The following is a 20,324-nucleotide window of genomic DNA, read 5'->3' as shown; positions in this document are numbered from 1 at the left end:
CCGCAGCGGGGGGTTCCTGCCTGGGCTGGGCATATTTCTACATATTTGTCTGGACGGCACAGCATGGTCCCTTCGTTCCTGGCATCTCCAAGCTTGTCGCCATGTGGAGATGCCTTCTTTCCTGTTTTGATCTTACTTTGCGCACGCAGCACGACTTTGTCTGGGTAGTTGGGGACTTTGCTGCTGCCGACCAAAGGTGAAAGTTTCCCTTTGTGGCCTTTCGGGTCTCTCCCTCTCCTTCCCTCCGCCTGTGGGTGTCCAGTTGCTCGCTGCTATACCGCTGCCCACTCACTTCCAGGTGTCAGCATCACAAACTGCATTCCCTGTGACACTGGCCAGAGTCTGCGGTGAACCTGTAGACTGTCGGTCCTCTTTTTTTTCAGCCGAGGGCACCACGTTACTGCGCCTTGCCCTTAGTTCCAACAGCGAGGGGGGTCTGAATCCACCCCCCCAATCAGTTTATGATCCCTGTGCTCAAGCAAGTGGTGCACCAGTACCGCCTCACTCACTCATTCGCTCGCTCTGTTCGGATGGACTACTGCTACCTACTCCTCAGGGCCCGTCTGTTTCTGTTCCGGGGAGTTACAGCCTATTTGTAATCGCAGTGGGCTCTCAGCCCCACTGTTATCTGTTCCCCGCTGCCTCCATTCCCCGCTGCCTCCATCCAGGTCCCAGTGGGCCGCCTGACCAGTTTTCACCCTCTGATTCCGCCTCCAGCAGTAACGGGACACAGCGGCCTCTGGTTGGGCACCAGGACCGCTCCCCCCGACCAGGCTGGTCGACTCGCTCTTGGATTACGGCTCCCTTCTTTCCCCCTCAGCTGCTTCATGGACCCCTGCGCGCCCTCTCTACTCACTGGCCAAGAGGATGAGGAGGGTATGCACCAATGTGGTCAGTTCAAAGGCAGCTCGGAATGCTCCAGCGGGGGCCCTGCCCTTCACCAACGCTTCACCAGACATGATCTCATTCTTTCTCCACCGATGACGTGTGGTACAGGTATTGCAGCCGTGGAAGCTCTATCAAGGCCCCAGGGCACACCTCTCTTTCAGGCCCCTCCTCACTATGTTTCGGGGCTTCACCTTCCAATCCAGGCTGCAGCGAACCGCTCTCTCGTCGGAGCGCTCATCCCAGGAGACGGGGACTGTTTTGGCCCCCTCCGGTGTCAGCCCCACTTCTGACTCCATCTGACACCTTTACTCGGGTAGATATATGGATATTAAGGGGTTATTATCGGCGGCGGGCAGGAGCTTCTCTGAGCTGTGGCCATCTTGGTCGGCCTTTGGCCACGCCCCAAGAACAATGGATTTAACCCAGATCTCTTGACTGGGGGTGAATGTTTGATTTATTCAGCATTCCGTCCATCATTTGTTGCGGCAGCACCAACTATTCACAGTAGGCTTCTTCAGCTGTTGTGTCCCTGTGCTGCGACCAGTAGGCCAGTCAGCTGACCCATGGAGTTTTAGGGGATTTTAATGTACATTTATGTTATAAAAGCTGTTGTGTCTCTTGTTAGTTTAGGGCCTGTTAGGTTTCCGAGATACATTTTGAACATACAGCACAAGGTGAATTTCTGGAACAAACCATAGCAGATCTGAGTCTTTCATATCCAACTAACTCATGTGATATGGACGTCGTTCCATCATTTAAAGGAAGGGGAAACCATACGACCATTGACTATATTTGTATAAATACTGCCCTTGAACAATACGTTAAAGACTATACGGCTATGTGGACACAAGTAATTAAGAACACCGATCAGGGTCGTAGACTCAAATGGTGTATGGTCATCCCGGAAGATTTCTGTAATGATTTAATTACAAAATTAGGGCCAGAAATGGAGCTATGTTGCGACAGTGAGGCTAGAGATAATGGGATTTTAACTGCATATGGTATGCAGGTAGCAAAAGACCTTTTGTATACCCGTAAGGAATACCCACATAGAGGAGACAGATGGTTTGACCGTAGGTGTTCAGTGACGCATCAAAAATGTATGGCTGCTTTAAAAAACAGACCACAAGATAAGAGTCTGATAGCTGCCTGTAGGAAAGATTATAAGTTGGCAATAAATACCCATAAGACTGATATTAAAAATGCTTTTTATGAATTAATGTCAACTGACGTAATAATAAAGAATGTAGTAAACAGACCATTCTTCTCTGATAATAAGGGCAGTTTATTGGAGTGTAACATCCCTGAAGAGGATTAGTTCAATCATTTTAAGGACATATATGGGGACCAGGATGAGACTGAACCTAGGCGTTCCACCTATGTGGGCAAGAAATATTCCTTAACTTTTACAGATAAGGAAATGGCGGCGGCCATAGCCCAAATGTCAAGAAATAAAGCTCCCGGCTCGAACGGGGCTCCTGCAGACCTTTATATAACCACTATACCCCTCTGGTATAAATTGTTAGCCAATGTTTTTAATAAAGCGTGTAAAGTTGGTTTACCACAATCCTGGTCACAATCAGTAATAGTACTGGTTTTTAAAAAGGGGAACATAAGTGACTCGCTTTGCTATAGGCAAATTTCTTTGATAGATTCAGCCGTGAAGGTTTTAGGCAGAGTGGTTTTGGTCAAACTCAGAGTGGCTGAATGACACAAACATCCTCTCAAATCTACAGGTTGGATTTAGGAAAGGGAGAGGTACCACGGACCAGTGCCTAAATTTGCTTCTATTATCTGGGAAATACATGATCGCGAAGAGGTGCTCACTCCATTTGGCCTTTATGGATCTTTCATCGGCCTTCAACCGTGTTAATAGATCCAAGTTATGGCATCTGCTACTGAAGTTAGGATTGGATGAAAATATTGTAAACTTTTTGGGGGATCTGCATCAAGATCTTAGAGCCATAGTGAGATTTGACCAAAAAGGCAACCTAACATGTAGCATCCGTATTATCAAAGGAGTGAGATGGGGTTGTATTTTAGCACCACTTTTATTCACCCTATATATTAAGAACCTTGAATCAGTTTTAGCGGCTGCTAGTTTGGACATTCCCCGTGTAGGAGAGCGATTAATCCCGGCTCTCCTATACGCGGATGACGCTGCCTTATTAGCCAGAATGGCCTATAGCATCTTTTAACAACCGTAGCCACTTTTATGAAGTCTTTGGACTTAGATGTTAATTTCTCTAAGTCCCACATTATGATTATGGGGGTAAAGAATAAGAACCGTGGCGGCTGGTGACATTTGAAAGTAGTGAGGCGTAAAAGTTCAGAGTGTTTGGACTGGTCTGCATCAACACCCAAACATGGAAAAATGACATTCAAAATGCTGCATAAACTGCCTTTACTCACAACTGCATAATGAGCCCTTTTCATGCCACTGAATTTCCTCCTGTAAAGCCACACAGTTCAAGTACTTTGGTTACAAAGATGGCGAGCAGTTCTTGGGTCAGCGAAAGCTGACTTTGACATAACATACTACAGATATTAAAAATTCAAGCTGAGAATATGTCAGTTGTAAATCCTCTAAGATTAACATGTGGAGGAAGTGATCAGTGAGTTAGTGTCTGGTTTATTTATTTGTCCAGACTGTAAGTTATATTTTCACAGGCTACCCAGGCGTCATACCCAGGATTGTGCATATTCTCTCGTCCTCGTTAAATAATGCTCTGAATGCCATGTGGTAATACCGCAATAATATAGTTGTGCTGCGCCCTGCCTTTTTTTCGTAAATTGATATTAATGCCACATTCCGAGTTTTAGAAATCGGAATGAGACCACCTTTGAAAATCACCTTCCCTTACCTGGATTTAAATCACAATGTAAGTGTTTGTAGTACGTGCTCTATAAATGCAATTATAATAAATGCAGTTTAGAACGAGAAGCAAACTCCTAAAACGTACCATCTATAAACTGGGTGATGAGTGTTTAATTTGAGCTGGTAGTTGCATTTGGGTGAGACAGACATTCCTTTTGTTTTTGGTTGGGAGGGTCAATGGCTTATTAGACACCCTTGAGATATGGCAACCGTTACATTCCACAACGGCTCTGCTGCACTTCTGTGAAAAACTTTGGGCACCGTTCACATTCCTGTATACATTAAGCACCGGTAAAAAATGCACCTATTCGGGGGTAATGCAGTGAGCATGATTATTCCTGGCCTCAGTGGCCTGGCTCAAATCATGCAGAACGAAATGACTCAAAACCGACCATGACAGATTAATTGAGGATTTTAACAAAAGGGCCCTGTGCTGTTGCGCACCTCCTTTCTGCGCTGTCCTGTCCCGTAAAATACCTGATTGAAACCCGGATAAGGAGACCGCCTGGAGGCGCGGAATACCTCGTCTCAGAATTTAAAAGTTGTAAATGGGCACGGCGAAACAACATGGCCGCTTGCTAAGGCTTCTCTGGAGACCCCTTTCCAGCCTTTTCAATTCGCCACATTAATCCGATCCCCCGGTGTTCGATCTAGACACCGGAGGAGTAGCTGTGCCCACCGCTGCGATTCCGACCGAGACGGACGTCTGGGGCCGAAGATATCCGCATCGGCGCTTGAGGCCTCCGGAGCGGAAAAGCCGCAGCTTTGCGTGAGAGCGCCTGCTGTCCCAGATGCCGAGTGAGCAGGCGGGTCCCCCCTTCCTCATCCTAGGTGGGGGGGGGGGGGGGGGGGGGGTGGAAAAACTTGGACGCGGAGCACGCTCACACCCGATGGTACCCCGAGCACTGTGCCGCCGCAAATCTGTGTTCCAGCCCGCTGTCTGCAATCTGTGGGCTGGACCTGCCGCGACAAGGCCGGGTCCTGACGAACGGACCGGGAACCTCGGGCGGCCAACTACGGGGGATTGACCCTACACGCTGAAGCTGTGGCAGTGCCATTCCTATCTGGCCAACACCTGCGACCTCACCTGGGGCCAAAACTGTGTGGAGCATCACCTGGGGTCTTCCGGTGATGCGGACGGAGACCCGGAGCGGCTGTTCCTGCTGTAGAAGTACCTGAGAGTGCCGGTGGTCCCCCCCCCCCCCCCCCCCCCCCTTCAAACATCCCGGGGGGGCCGCGAATCTAGAACACAACCATCAACTTGCAGTGGGCGCGGCCCCGGGCCCTGGAGCATTGACGGCTCACGTTTCTCCTCAACGCTGGATCTAATTTGGAGGGCTATCTATGCAGACAGTGAGGAGACTCTGGAGGACCTAGACTTGTGAGTGTGGAGCAGGCGTCTATTAAATTTCATACTCCGATGGTGCCAGCAGCCGGGGGCCCCTAGTTCCCTCCCCCACCCCACCTCCAGGAGTGTGGCTCAATGGTTAGAGCGGCAGACCCTGAAGCAGAGCTCTGGCCAGGGTCCAGGGTTCGATTCCCACCTCGGCGGGTCTCTGGCTCAATTTCTTCGGACCTGTCTATTCTCGCCTCGGTGCCTATTCTAATCACGGGCCCCACGCTGCAACTCTGGGCAAAAGCTTGCTAAGCCTCCACACCGGCCCCAACAGCGCTAAGGATGCCTGGCTTCACCCTGGGGGTGCCCAGGAGTGGACACTTCACAGGGAAAGCCAGGAGGGGTTCCACAGCGGTATGAGTATCCGCGCCAGGAAACCGCAAAGACGACACCGCAAGGTGGCCGTCTGGTGACAGTGCGCTCTATAAGTACCTTGACATTTACATTTACATTCCTTCCCGTGCACCCTCTTGGCTCCTCCACCTGAGCCTTTGCTGCTGGCCCATACCAAGGGGAGCTGCGCTAGCTTTTGTTGACCTGCATCCTGGAACATAAAAACAGACACCCTTCGCGCTGGGTTGGCCGTCTGGGTGAAGATGCCCTTGCGGCTCATTTAGTGCTCATAGGTCACAGCAAGGGCCAGTAAGGGTGCCTAAATTGCGAACTACGCCCTGGGCGCCCTCCTTCACTCGGCTTTGGTTCATCGTCCCGCGCTGGCGCTCTGGCTTGACGGACTTTACCCGGAGGAATCCTCAACCAGCGCGCTGTTGGCCTGACATGCTGACAAAGCCCACACCATGTCCAACGCAAAGGGTGCAAGGACATCCCAACAAAGCAGGCTCGACTGTTACACCTGTCTGAAGGCAGACCTACACTAGTGGAAGGGATCTGACGACAAGCAACAAAGCGGGGCGGAACAGGATCCTACTGAGCCCACAATGAAGGATTTAATGGCAGCTATCACAGGGGTCCGCACATCCATTGACACCCTCTCCTCGGAAGTGACACTCATCAGGGCCGACCTTTCTAAATATAGAGAAATGGTCAAGCAGCTGGAGCTCACCACCGCCAGCCTTGTGGAAGACACTTCGCAATTGCAAACAGACATCAGGGAACTCCAAGCGTTCCGAAAGTTTACAGAAGACAAGATGGACAATTATAAGGGACGCTTAAGACTCAACAACATCCATGTTCTTGGGGTGCAGGAGAAATCGGAGGGTCCCGCAACAGACCTGTTTATCGAAAACCTGATCAGGACGAAGCTGCAACCGAGGGGACTGTCCAAGCTATTCGAGAGGGCACACTGGGTGCCCAGGGGTCGCCCATAGCCGGGAGCACCCCCCGTCCGATACTGGCCAGGTTGCTAAACTATAGGGATAGAGACACCATTCTACAAGCTCCAAGGGTCACTCCTCCGATTCACCTGGACAACTCAGAAATCACCTTCTTTCCCGACTTCACCCGGGCAGTGCAGATGCGTCGACGCTCATTCCTGGATGTCAAGCGAAGGTTGCGGGGGAAAAAGGTCTTAAATAAGCCATGCTCTTCCCTGCGCATCTGCGTGTCGAGGTTGATGGAAAAACCCGCTTCTTCGACCTACCAGAAGTAGCATCTGACTGGCTGGACAGCTGGAGGACCTCACCGGAACGGAGCTCCAACGATCATTGAGACAGACAACATGCCTTCACCGGACAGCTTTTGATGACTCTGGTCCGCCTGTTCCCTCCATAAGTTGAGCTCCGCTCACGTATTCCTTACACTCGAAGACGTCGAACTACACACAAGTGTATCCCAGTACTTAATATTCGGTGATCTGAATATCAACCATGTAACGCACCTATAATCTATAACTGTAGGAAAGGGGGTTGACGGGGCGCTAAGGTCTTCCCCCCCCCCCCCCCCCCCCCCCACGTTCTTCTTTTAGCAGTATTGTTGGGCGACAGGCACTCTGAAGTTCCGAGCCCAGAGTACAGGGAGCAGTGTGGGGGGGGGGGGGGGGTTGTTGGGAGGGATTGTTTTTTCTTGTTTATTGTTTTCTGTTATCTCGATGGTACAGTGCATGATTGTGATGCCAATAGTTGCGACCTACGTACATGTCAGGAGTACAGCGTAACAAAGAAGTCAAAATCTTAAGTTGGAATGTTAACGGGCTGGGGAACAAGATTAAGAGAAGTGTTGTATTGCAATATATCAAGAGACTGTCACCGGACATTGTACTACAGGAAACTCGCCTCATAGGCAACACGTACAAAGCTATGCACAGATGGGGATACTCAATGGTGGCACACGCGGGCTTTGCGTCTAACTCAAGGGGGTGGGCATCATGCAAAAAAAAACATTCCCCCTATCACTCACTTCCACTTGTATAGATGAGCACGGCAGATACATCGGGCTGCAGGCACGTTCACTGACCTCAGTGCTGCGCTGCTAACTCTGCCTGATGGGCGCTCGGTGGCGACTTTAACTCAATACTATCTGGCTCCCTAGACAGACACCCCCCTCGCAAGACCCCCCCCCCCCCAAGCCTTACACTCTTTTTCCAATTTCTTGGAGGCGATGGGATTGGTAGATGGATGGAGAACATACAATCCAGACCAGATCCAACACACTATTCATTCAGGGGCACAAAATAGTCTCTCCCGCCTGGATTACATAATTGTCCCGGATCCACAAGTCCCGGATATCCACGAGATCCGACACCTGGCCAGAGGTATATCCGACCATTCCCCTCTATGGGTCCACATAGTCCTGGACCACACACAAGTAGGACGCGTCGCCCCTCTAAATCCCTGGTACTTCAAAAACCCTAAAATACGTAAAGAACTTAGTAAATCTATTGACTACTATTTCTTGGAGAATGAACACCCCGTTGAATCCCTGCAAATATTATGGGAAGCCTTTAAAACAGTGGTCCGGGGGCAAGCCCTTTCCTTAATAGCAGTATCAAAAAAGGACAAGATAAAAGACCTCTCTGACGTAGAACAAGAGATCTACCGTCTTGAACAAGACGTGAACTATGATGCCACTCCTGAAGCCCTTCACTCACTCCGTTTACGCCAGGCCGAATACCAAGCACTGGTCACCAACCGTGCCAAAATAATGTGACAAGATAGACTGGGCATATGACTGGGGAGACAAGGCTAGCAAACAAATTGCCTGGCTCGATTTTAAAAAGGAGCACACCAGCAGGATCGTTCTAGAACTCCGAGGCGCTGACCTGTCCCCCATGACAGACCCCCAAGACCTAGCCAATCAATTTGCAGCCCACTTTCACACAGTCTACAGCTCTGTGGCGCCATACCCTGAGACCGATTCCTCGGACCTGCTCAAAGATATCTCCCTTCCTACGCTCTCGGACACCGACCAAACATTTATGGATAGTTCCCTCCCTGCCGATGAAATGGCGATCGCGATACCAGCGCTGCACTCTGGTAAAGCTCTAGGCCCCAACGGGATCCCAATCGAGCTTTATAAGCTCCGCCCAGATAAACTAGCTCCATATTTGAAGTCCATGTTTGAAGACCGTCTTAAACAGGGATCACTGCCACTAGATCACAGAATTGCAACCATCGTTACAATCTACAAGGAAGGGAAACCCAAAACTGACCGCCTCCTACCGCCCTATATCATTGCTAAACGCAGAACCTAAAATCCTAGCAAAAGTGCTTGCCAATAGGCTGATCAAGGTAATAGGGGACTTAGTACACCCGGATCAATCTGGGTTTATGCCGAGGAAGAACACTGCTCTAAATCTGCGCAGAGTGCACGGGGTCCTGGGCAGGGTACCAACCATACGTGAAGACGCAATCATAGTCTCCCTAGATGCCACTATGGCATTTGATACCCTGGAATGGCCTTACCTTTTTTTTTGCCGTACTTGCAAAACTGGAATTTGGGCCGACTTTCAGCCACAGGGTGCAATTAATGTATAGCGTGCCGATGGCTCAAGTAGTCGTGAATAACACAAAATCAGAGACCTTCACACTTAGCCGGGGGACCCGTCAGGGGTGCCCCCTCTCGCTCTCCTTTACTATTCGCTTTGGCCCTTGAACCTCTTGTGGCATGGATCCGTAAGGATGTAATGATCCGTGGAATGCGATGGTCGGCAGACTGGGAAGACCGTATCTCTTTATATGCGGATGATATCTTTCTGTATCGCACGTCTCCCAAGAGATCCCCGATTGTCGTATTTGACATCCTGGCCACTTTTGGCAGATATTCTGGGTTTCGTGTCAACTGGCAAAAATCTCTCCTATATGTCCTCTTCGGGGGACCTCCTCCGTTACCCCAGAATAACCCTATACTGATAGCATCAGAAGGCTTCAAATACCTAGGCATATTAATTTCTCTTGATCCCTCTGTTAGATACGCCCGTAACCTGATCTTCCCCCCCCCCCCCCCCCCCCCACTACAAAGACTTAAAAATGATATTGCAAACTAGAAGTTACTCCCGCTCTCACTATTGGGCAAAGCGGGCCACTTTAAAATGATGTCCCTGCTCCGTTTACTATATGCACTGCAGAACTCGGCTGACCCTGTCCCAAACTCGTACTTTAAAGAAATTGAAGGGCTCCAGCGAGACCTTATCTGGGGTGGGAGACCGCGTATCGCTTTACAAAAACTTGCACTCGGCTGGTACGACGAAGGAAGCGGATTACCTGACATTAAAAAAATATTACTGGGCAGTGCATCTTATGGCAATAAGTCATGGTACATATGGTCATCCTGACAACCCGGGCTTCCTTATGGATCGTTGGCTTCTTCCGAACGAGACCTACTCCTGTGTGCTAAACTCTAAACCAAACAGATACCCACTCACAGGCCCACCAACCACTCAGTCCAAATCTGACATTCCGCAACAAAGTCGCTCGGCTGGAACAATAAGTTGACTCTTGCCACACCTTTGTGGGACTCACAAAAACTAGGAGACCTGGGAAATTCCAAAGGCTTCGACAAATGGGATCTAATCGGCATCTCCCACATTACGGACCTTTGGTGCGCAGGGGGCGTGTAACACTTCTGCACTCTACTAAGTCAATATGCACTGGCAGATTCTGAGCTTTTTTGGTACCTGGAAGTTCGACATGCTTTGCAAACAGTGTTGCCCCGTGACTCCACTCCACCAGATCACTCCCCATTAGAGGACAGACTACTAGACTGGTACTTACCTGTAAAGGCTATCTCCCTAACCTATCAAACTCATTAATAACATGGACGACCCCCTACTGACACTATGGGCCAAATGGATTGGAGAAGGCATTGAATTGGACGATGAGAGCTGGCAGGCAGCGGTCTCCTCTCCCAAAAGTGTTGCAATCTCTGCACGACTCTGACTGGTGCAACTAAAGATCCTTCACAGAATCTATATAACCGGCCCCCAAATGGTACACATGGGTGGGCTGACAGACTGGTCTTGTAGAAGAGGATGCACACAAGTGGGCAGGTTCATGCACATAATATGGCACTGTGAGCCGATCCAGGAGTATTGGCATAAAATACACGCAGTCATAAGTGAAACAATGGAGGTAGAAATTAAGCCAGAAGTGCCTAGATCTCTCCTTAACATCTGGGAAGCTACTGACATCAACACTCCCACGCACAATGGGTCACACTAGGCTGCATGATCGCCAAAAGAAATATAGCACAGCTCTGGGGAGCCTCACACACACCCACAATTGCAGATTGGAAGGACCTTGATTGGTGTATGCTAAGAGAAAAGACAGTTTATATTGCCCGTGGCTGCCCTGGAGAATGGTCCAAGATATGGGACCCCTAGAATGAATACCGTGGCAATATATACACTCCTCCCTGTAATGTTGACAGTGATGGTCCCCCCCTCCCCGTGATTTCCAACAAATTTTATTGTTGCATTTGTATGCATTTCTGATTTCACTGTACACCCTTTTACTGACTATTGTGAGACTATACCTCTATGTCGAGTCTGTTTTAATAAAAAGATTTTTTTTTAAAAGTTGTAAATGTGTCCGAATTAAAGGCGCGCTCCTTTTATTCCAAATCAAGCAGGCTCGGTTTTGACCAAACCATGGGATTTCTGCAACTATACAAAGACGAGCTCTGCCTAGGAGTTTTGTTTTTATTCTTGCAGAACTCCAAACGAGCGGTGCCAGCCCTCACTTCTCCGTGTTTCTTTAGAAGGAGACGGGTTCCCAGGGCTGGATGTCGACTCTGGGGCAGCATGGCACTGGAACTCGCCTGTGCACGAGAAGAGCAGTGACGACTTTGCTGCGTGGTACTCAGTCAGGGGTCAGTGTACTGCTGGTACTCACTGTGTACGGGAAGTATCGTGTTGGAACTCACACTGGGTGTGAAGGGCCACAGTCCATTGTAATATTGGAAGCGGGCACACTGTTTACTGCACAAGTGAAAAGGAGATAGGCAGGCAAACAAAGTCCCATCGTAGGCCACGTATCACTGGGTCCTGCCTGAGCGATGCTGCCAGGGGCTCAAGTACTATTGCAAACAGGAGCGGTGACAATGGACAACCCTGTCGTGTTCCCCTCCCAGTGGAAATGTAGTTGATATATGGCCATTCACCACCACCTGCGCCATTGGCCGAGTATACAACAATTAGATCCACGCACAACATTTTGGCCCGAACCCCAGATGCTCAAGAACTGCGAAAAAAGGAAGGGCCATTCAACTAAGTCGAATGCTATTCGTGCATCCAGCGACAGAATCACTGCGTCCTCTGCTGTGGTCGAACTATGACTCATCACCCGATGTAACCTTCGCAGATTTAGTGCTGTATTATGGTTGGGCATAAATCCGGATGGATCGCTGCAGACAGATGAGGTTGCAGTCTTGTAGCCAGCGTCTTAGCAAGTATTTTCGCTTCTGCGTTAATCAGTGATATCGGTCTGTGGGATGTACACTCCTGTGTTGGTTTGTCCGGTTTATGTATCGCCACTATAGTGGCAAGGCGCTGGTCTCTGAGCAGGATCCCTTTTTCTAAGCTATCCTTATACATGGCCAACAAATATGGCACAAGTTGGGGCACAGCTAACTTGTAGAGTCCTACCGCCGGTTAACGTTGGGTCCTACCGCCTTCCCCGTGTGCAATGTTCTAATTGCCTGTGTGAGTTCCTCCGGTGTGATATCGTCTTCTAGAGCAGCTACTGCGTCTGGAGCTAAAGTGGGCATACGTATGTCGTGAAGAAATGCGAGATCGTCTTGCCTATTTGTTGTAGCTATTGGTGTGTATACTGCCTTATAATGTGCCGCCAGCGCTTCCGTGATTTGCTGCAGTGCGGTCCCTACTCGTCCGTCCTCTAATCTAATCTGTGTTATCCAGTTACTCGCTCTTTCCTTCTTCCCCAACCAGGCCAGTAACCGACCCACTTTGTCGCCAAGCTTGTAGACAGTATGTTGCGTTTTTGTGAGCGCACTAGCGGCTTCCTCCCTTGTGTAAACTTTATACTCCTGTTGTGCAAGGTGTAGTCTGTGTGTCGTCTCTTCAGTAGTGTCCGCTGCATGTGCAACCTCCGCCAATGAGACTTCCAGTTCTAACTTATCGATGTGGTTTTGTCCTTCCCTCTTCTGTCCCACTATTAAGGAGATCGCAGGCCCATATAGTACTGTCTTATATGCCTCCCATAAGGTCACTGGTGAGGGGACTGAGTATTGATTTTCCTTAAAATAGCACTTTGTCACCTTATTAAAGTCTTTGCTTATTTTACGATTTTTGAGATACCCTTGATGAATTGGAAACAGTCTTTGGTTTTGTGGGGCGAAGGGTGTATATGCAATGAGTATCGGTGAGTGGTCCGATATGCCTCTGGATAGGTGCGTGATCTGTTATACCTAGCATTCCTGTGGCTAGGGTAAAGATATAGTCTGTTCTAGAGAGACTATTATTGTAGGAGAGTGGCATCGACTGCATAGTTGCCCCCAACATTTTGCTGATGTTTGACTGTTTTATTACTCTAGCCAGGCTGTGGCCCTGCTATCCAGGACCCCAGCCTATCTGCTTCTTCTCTAAACTGATGTGAGTACCCTAGGTACAACCCAATTGGATACTGAGGATACCCTGTCAGCCCTTCTAGATGGTACCCAGGGCATGGGTCCCTCAGAGGCCTACCAGGGCGGCAGCACTTATTATGCCACCCTGGGACAGCCATACCAAATGACACCACCAGACCACTACTGTAGTCTGGGTAAGGTGGTGCTTGCAGCCCCTTACAGGGATACAGGTACCCTGTATCCCACCTATGTACAACACATGTATTCTCATTGGTCACCCCTCAAGCAGGCCTTGCTAATCCTACAAGGCAGGGTGCTGGAATATGTGTGAGGGGGGACCCCTACCTGAGTAGGGCCCCTCTGTAGCCTTCGTAAAAATCATTGCTGGGTTGTTTGTAGTGTAGCCATACCATATACTCTTAACCGCATTATAAGTATATTGCGATATGATTCTTATCAAGGCTGGAGTTGGCTCCCAGCTATCTTATCATCAAAAAGAGCAGAATGACCTCAAGGTACAGAGCCTATTGGTCAAACTCTCACACTTTTGGAAGACACAAGCACTCAAGCATCCCAAACGGTAATGGGGCACAACCCGCAAGTAGATCCCACCTTCTTAATCTGTTCCTGGAACATCAGCGGACTTCAACAGAAAATTAGGAACCCAGAAACTTATTCTTTTATTTGTAAGCACGCTCTAATAGCTCTGCAGGAAACTTGGGCTTCACAAGGCTACCCCGTCACTGGTTATATCGATCTATGGAAACCAGCACTGAGGGACAGCAGGTACGGTCACTCAAAAGGTGGCATGTCAATATATATATCAATTAACTTAAAAGGCCCAATAACACAATTAAAATTGGATGAAGACTGGCTGCTTGGGGTCAAAATCAAATCTTGGCGGGAACAACGTTCACTCATTCTTTTAAACGTGTATATCAACCCAAATACACGCACACACAAATCACACCTGGTACGACTAACGGAAATTATGAGCGACTTAGCCGTGGAGCACCCTCACTTGGACTGTATTGCTACTGGGGATTTTAATACCAACCTATTTCAGGGGCAATTAACAGAAACTGAGGGGCCCTTTCTATTCTCCCTGAATGAGGCAGAGTCACAAACTAAACCGGCAAATCAAGCCTACTGTGGCTTGGGACACCTCTGTGCGATGCGTTTTTATAGCGCAGGCTACCTGGTTATAAACGGAAGTGATACGCCCCCCAATTGGACTTGGACAAATGGAAATAAACGTTCCTATCTGGACTATTCCATCTGCAATTCAGCTCTGCTCCAATGCCTGGTCAGCTTTTGCATTCACCCACGATCTGAAAGTGATCATCACCCTCAGATCATAGCTTTCAAAACAAACCCGGTGAAGCATAAACCTGCACCTTCAACTAGCAGGGGAATATACTCCGAAAACCTCAAGCGCCTCAGATGGAGCGAAGACATCAGTCCGCAGATCCTTCATGTAAGCATGGAGCTGATAAGAGGTGGATTTGTCCAGGAAGCCTCCCCGATAGTGACATGGACGATGCTCTGCGTTTATCTGATTAACCTTTTTCCAAAAAAACACCAATCCTCAAGGAGATCTCTCCCGCTCCAGTTCGCGCTTTCACTCCAGTCGAAGCAACTTAAGAAAGCTAGAAACAACGCCTTACGACTGCTGGTAAAAGCTCCAGGGAACAGTGAATGCTTAAAACGGTACCAAGCAGCCCAAAAGTCATTTAGGTTGGCGTCCACCAAAGATAAACGGACACATGATAACCAATTTTGGTGTAAGTTAGTGTGTGAGAGTAAGAGCCGACACTCACGAAAATTCTGGGCCCTAATCAACCTGTCCAATTCAAGCACATTGAGTTTTGGATCTGCTAACATTCAAGAAACAGACTGGGTCACCTTCCTTACCGACCATTTTAGTCACCCAGAATGCCTGGGAGCAACAGAAGAGAATCCCGCAAGAGAGAAAGTAACAGACTATAACAAAAAGCAGAGCAATCTCACAGAGTGCTTATACACCGATAATGAGGATCTTCAGATGTCACAAGAAAGGGTCGCCACGGCTGTGTCAAAAGCTAGATCAGATGGAGCTCCGGGCCCAAATGGCCTCCCACAGAATTTGTTTAAATCTGACGTGGACTTCTGGTCAGGCCCATTGTCAAATCTCTTTAACTTAGCTCTGAGATCGGCAACAATCCCAGACTCATGGCGGGGTGCAATAATTCAACCTATCTATAAATCTGGTTCTCGTGCCTCCCCCAATAATTATAGACTTATTGCACTCCTGGACATTGAGGCGAAACATTATGCGGGTCTCCTGCTAGAGGAGTTGAGGATATGGGTAAAGGCACACAAATTGATATCAATTAACCAAACAGGCTTTATTGCCAATTCCGGGACAATGACCAATCTATTAGCACTGTCAACTATCGTCGATAAAGCACTTTCCACATCCAGATCGGTGTTCTGTTGCTTTGTCGACTTTAAAGCAGCGTTTGATAGGGTTCCGAGGGCTGCTTTATGGGAAAAGCTGAGGAAATGGGGGCTCCCTGACAAACTTTTGGAGGCAATCATACAACTTTACTTCAGAACTTGGGTTAGGGTGAAGTTGGGGTCCGGCACGCATCTCTCCCGGAAAATCTCGACATCAAGAGGTGTGAAGCAGGGATGCGTGCTGGCCCCCATGCTTTTCAATCTGTTTATAGCGGATTTGTCAACCTCATTGGACGATACTAATAGCCACCCCCCAAAGGTAGGAGGAATGGCATTAAGTAATCTCTTATATGCCGACGACCTGGTTCTCTTTTGCCTCACTAGGGTCGGGCTGCAAAGGCTCCTTGATAAACTGTACATCTATACGACCATGAACCAACTAGAGGTTAACCTAAAAAAAACACAAGTAGTCCCATTTGGTCGGAAACGGCGGATTGTTGGAGGTTGGTCATATAATAATACAAGCCTCGCCGTAGGTCACTCGTATAAGTACCTAGGTGTCCACTTGGACTCTAGAGGTAATCTTACTAAACATCGTAATGAGCTCACAGTCAAAGCCATAACCCTTGCTGTATCACTAGCAAAACTCTCTAAAAACATCTCTGGTCCAACTCTATTACCACTCTTAGAAGTTCTGAGAGCAAAAATCGGCCCTACCCTATCATATGGCATAGAGATATTCAGGGGCAAGCTGAACACTGCCTTAAATCAACATACAACCAAAATCTATAAAAAGGTACTCCACTTGCCAAACTCCGCATCTCCAGCTCAGGTAAGACTTGAGCTGGGGATATTGAATTATGATGTTTCTAACATTGGTACATATCTAAATCTCTGCCACAAACTGAGACAAGCGGACTCGGGCACACTAGAATCTTTGGTCTGGTTGGAATTCACCCAGAAAAACCCTGGAGGTACGTTTGGTTGTCTTTTCAAGGACTACATCCATCAAATGTCGGCGAGTGAGCTATGGGCCCTCAACCCCAGCCGGGTAGCATTCAAAACTGCCATCAAAAAATGTGTGAGAATGAGTTCTCTCATAATGGATAAGGCACTCTTTACCAAACGTAGTCATGCTTGGGCTCTTGTAAATTCTTACAGACGGCTAGCCCCTGCAACTTATCTGTCTTACACATATTCACTGTACTTAAAACGTAGCTTTATGGCAATCAGGATGGGTGACTGGCGTTTTTTGCAAGATCTGCCCCCCTGGCGACGTATGGCGGAAAATGTAATCTGCAGAGGGTGCGGCAAGACAGCAGAAACCCTCCTACATGTAGTCTGTCTTTGTCCAGCTTTTAATTCCCAACGCAGGTGCAAACTTAAAGTAGAGTGGAATAGGATGGGTGTTCGGACATGTAGGCAAGCCATTATTGTGGCTCTGAACCCTGAAAACAAAGACTTAAACCTGGGTTTAATAACTTTTATTCAACAAGTATATCGTAACTTTATGCAAAACAGGATTTGCTAATAAAAATTTTAGAGAAGAAGAAATGAAATGTCTATCATGCTCTGCAAAGTAAAAGATCAACACATCTAATCCCATTCCACAGAACACTGCCTTGTTTTTAATATGCATGTTGTATTTTTATAGTCAGCGTAACATATAACAGTGTATCGTATCTTAAAACAGTTGGTTTTCTTTTTTAACTGTGAATTTTGTAAATTCTTTTAAAGATATCTGTGTTATATCTAAATAAAGATTATTATTATTATTATTGTAGTCAGGGTAAGGGGCTACACTCTTAAAATAACCCCTGCTCACCCCCTTGGTAGCTTGGCACGAGCAGGCAGGCTTATCTCCGAGGCAGTGTGTAAAGCATTTGTGAACACATACAGTAATACAGTGACAACACTACAAATGGACACCACACAGGCTGTATTCTAAAAATAAGTATTTTTATATAGACTTATCACAAGACCAAAAGACAAAAATCCACAATACTGTACTCAAACATAGACTTTAAAATGGTAGGAACTAGCTCAGTTCTCTTAAGATTGTAAATGCGACACTTTACTCTCAAAGTACCGTGGATGCGTAACGCAAAGCAAACAAAAGGGTCGCAGGGAAGGTGATGCATTGGTTCCTTACACTCAAGGGTGTCGATGCGTCGGTTCCTTACTGCTGCGCAGGGGAGTTGATGCTCGCTTACTTACAGTGTGGGGAGGTGATGCGTTGGTTTCTTACTGCTCTCTGGTACGATGCGACAAGATTGCGCCTCGATGAGATACTTCTCTCCGGTGCGATGTGACAAAATGGCGTCTTGGTTACGAAGCGACAACGTTGATGCGATGCGTGCACGCCTGACGGCCGTGCGGCGACTCTATGATCTTCTGAGCCGCGACAGGCCCTGCGGCACACTTCCCCGGTGGTGCAACGCGCTTCGTTGATGCAATAGCGGCAGCACGCTTCCTTGGCGATGCGACGGCAACTGCTGTGGCTGCGACACGCTTCTCGTCGTTGAGTGGCGCATCCAGCTCCCAGCGACACGCAGTCTCTCAGAAGGCCCAGCACAACAGCAAGCACTTCAATTCCCAGCAAGGGAATTCAGTGGGGAGCTGGTTGGTGTAGTCTTCTATCCCTGAGACTTCAGGCAGGAGGCAAGCTCAAGTTCAAGCCCTTGGAGATCTTCTGCAAATTTGATGAGCACACTCAGTTCTCTTCCCCTTTCTTTGGCAATGAAGCAACCACTGCAGGCCAACCCCCAAACACACAGCACAGGGGCAGTCTCCTCCTTCAGCTTCCTGGTTCTTCTCCTTAGCAAAGGTTCATCTTGATTCCCAGAAGTAATCTAAAGTTCTGGGGTCTGGGTCTCCCTTTTTATACTCCCAAATCCTTTGTCTCTGAAGGCAGAGAGTGTCTGTACCTAGTCCAAACTTGTTATGGGTGAGTTCTGCGAGTGCATTTGTCAGTGTGGGCCATGGTCATCAAATGCACCACAGGAGGTGGAGCTAGCATTGTGAAAGGCAGGCACAGCCCTATTCAGGCCCAGGTGATACTCCTTCTACCACTCCCAATGCAGATGGGTCTATTCAGTCTAGTGCTGACTCGCCCTGTCTCTTGGAGCCACCCCATCCCCTGTCACTCACAAACCAGACATGCAATACACAACCTAGCAGAGGCAGCTGGATGGTTAGGCAATAAAATACCTACTTTCTAAAAGTGGTATTTTCAAACACAGAATGTTTAAACCAACTTATCCAAAATATGTATTTTATCATTCTGAGTTCAGGCATACTAAATTTGTTTTTCTACCATGTTCCCTGGGTCAGTTAGGATTATAAGATGTTATAATCAAACTGCCCATTCTGGCCTATGGGAATAGGTAGCCTTACAATAGTGAAAAACGAAATTGGTTGTAATTCACTATCAGGACATGCCACACACAGCAGGATGTCCTACCTTTCACATACAATGCACCTTAACCTAGGGCCTACCTTAGGGGTGGCCAACATGTAGAAAAGGGAAGGTTTAGGGATTGGCAAGTGGGTGCACTTGCCAAGTCAACATGGCAGTCCCAGACTGCACACAGGCTCTGCAATGGCAGGCCTGAGCCATATTTTACAAGCTGCTTCTGTGGGTGGCATAACCAGTGCTGCAAGCCCACCAGCAGCATTTGATTTACAGGCCCTGGGCACACATGGTGCACTGTACTAGGATCTGACAAGTACATCAAATAACCAATCATGGAATCCCTAATCCATTACATCATTTTGCAATAGGGAGCATATGCACTTTAGCACTGATCAACAGCGATAAAGTGCCCAGTCATAAAACCACCAACCGGTCAGAAAAAATACAAGAGGAAGGCAAAAAGTTCAGGAATGACCCTACAAAAAGGGCCAAGTCCATCAGGCTTCAAGAATAGGCTAATTGATTTTCTGAGAAAGCAGGCCATTTGAAATAAGCTATTGGGATATGTGCGCCAAATCTGGAGTGATTGCCACACTTAACTGATTTCACATTTAGAACTAAGACGACGCGGTGAGGAACTTTTAAAGCCCAATGCCAGGTTGAAGCTTATTTTGAGAGTGTATGTTCTGACTGGTATCCTGATAACATATATTTTCAGTAATTAGTATGCGACTCCTAGCAGTCCGATTTTATTTTCCCTGAAACGATTTCCCTTGTTTCAACTGATGTGTTTTCGGGGACTGAAATGCTATGGGGAGCACATACAATTTCTATTACTGTTGTTTTTAGTGCTACTGTGTAAAATATTGCCCTTTTCAGAAATTATGTACTCCTTTTGGGGGAGAGTGTCTGTTTTGCCATGCTAAACTTTATTATGTCAAATACTCCAGCATTGTGTAAGGGGATTACCTTTTTATTGTGCAGTGTTGGGGGTTTACTGGTGAGGATCCAACACTGGCCCAAGGTAGTATACCAGAGGTCCTCGCTATATAAAATGTCAACAGGAAGGTTACCAGACTTATTGTACTTAAAAAAAATGTTAGCTGTCTAACAATAACAATTGAGTTTTACAGACATTGTGTATATTATTAGCGTTAAGGGCAGCAGCAGTGGAAGTAACTTTTTTTATGTTCATGTATTATGTGCATCGCTTTAGTATGTATAAGTAGTCAAAGCAATATGGCATCCGCTAGGTTGAAAGGCCGGTTTTGTGGCCGAAATGTCCTAGTATGGCTAACAACGTCTGACTAAGATGAAAATGCACACAA

General features: G+C 47.8%; 1 protein-coding gene across 1 annotated transcript in view; it reads left to right on the top strand.

Moving 5' to 3' along the window:
• The window catches only part of SCYL3 (SCY1 like pseudokinase 3), a 1,105,028-nt gene that overhangs the window by 40,066 nt on the left and 1,044,638 nt on the right, over positions 1 to 20,324 (top strand). The window lies entirely within an intron of this gene.

Source organism: Triturus cristatus, chromosome 4_2 (genome assembly GCF_964204655.1).
Source record: "Triturus cristatus chromosome 4_2, aTriCri1.1, whole genome shotgun sequence".
NCBI classification, from domain to species: Eukaryota; Metazoa; Chordata; class Amphibia; order Caudata; family Salamandridae; genus Triturus; species Triturus cristatus.
This window is presented reverse-complemented; position numbering and strand designations above follow the sequence as displayed.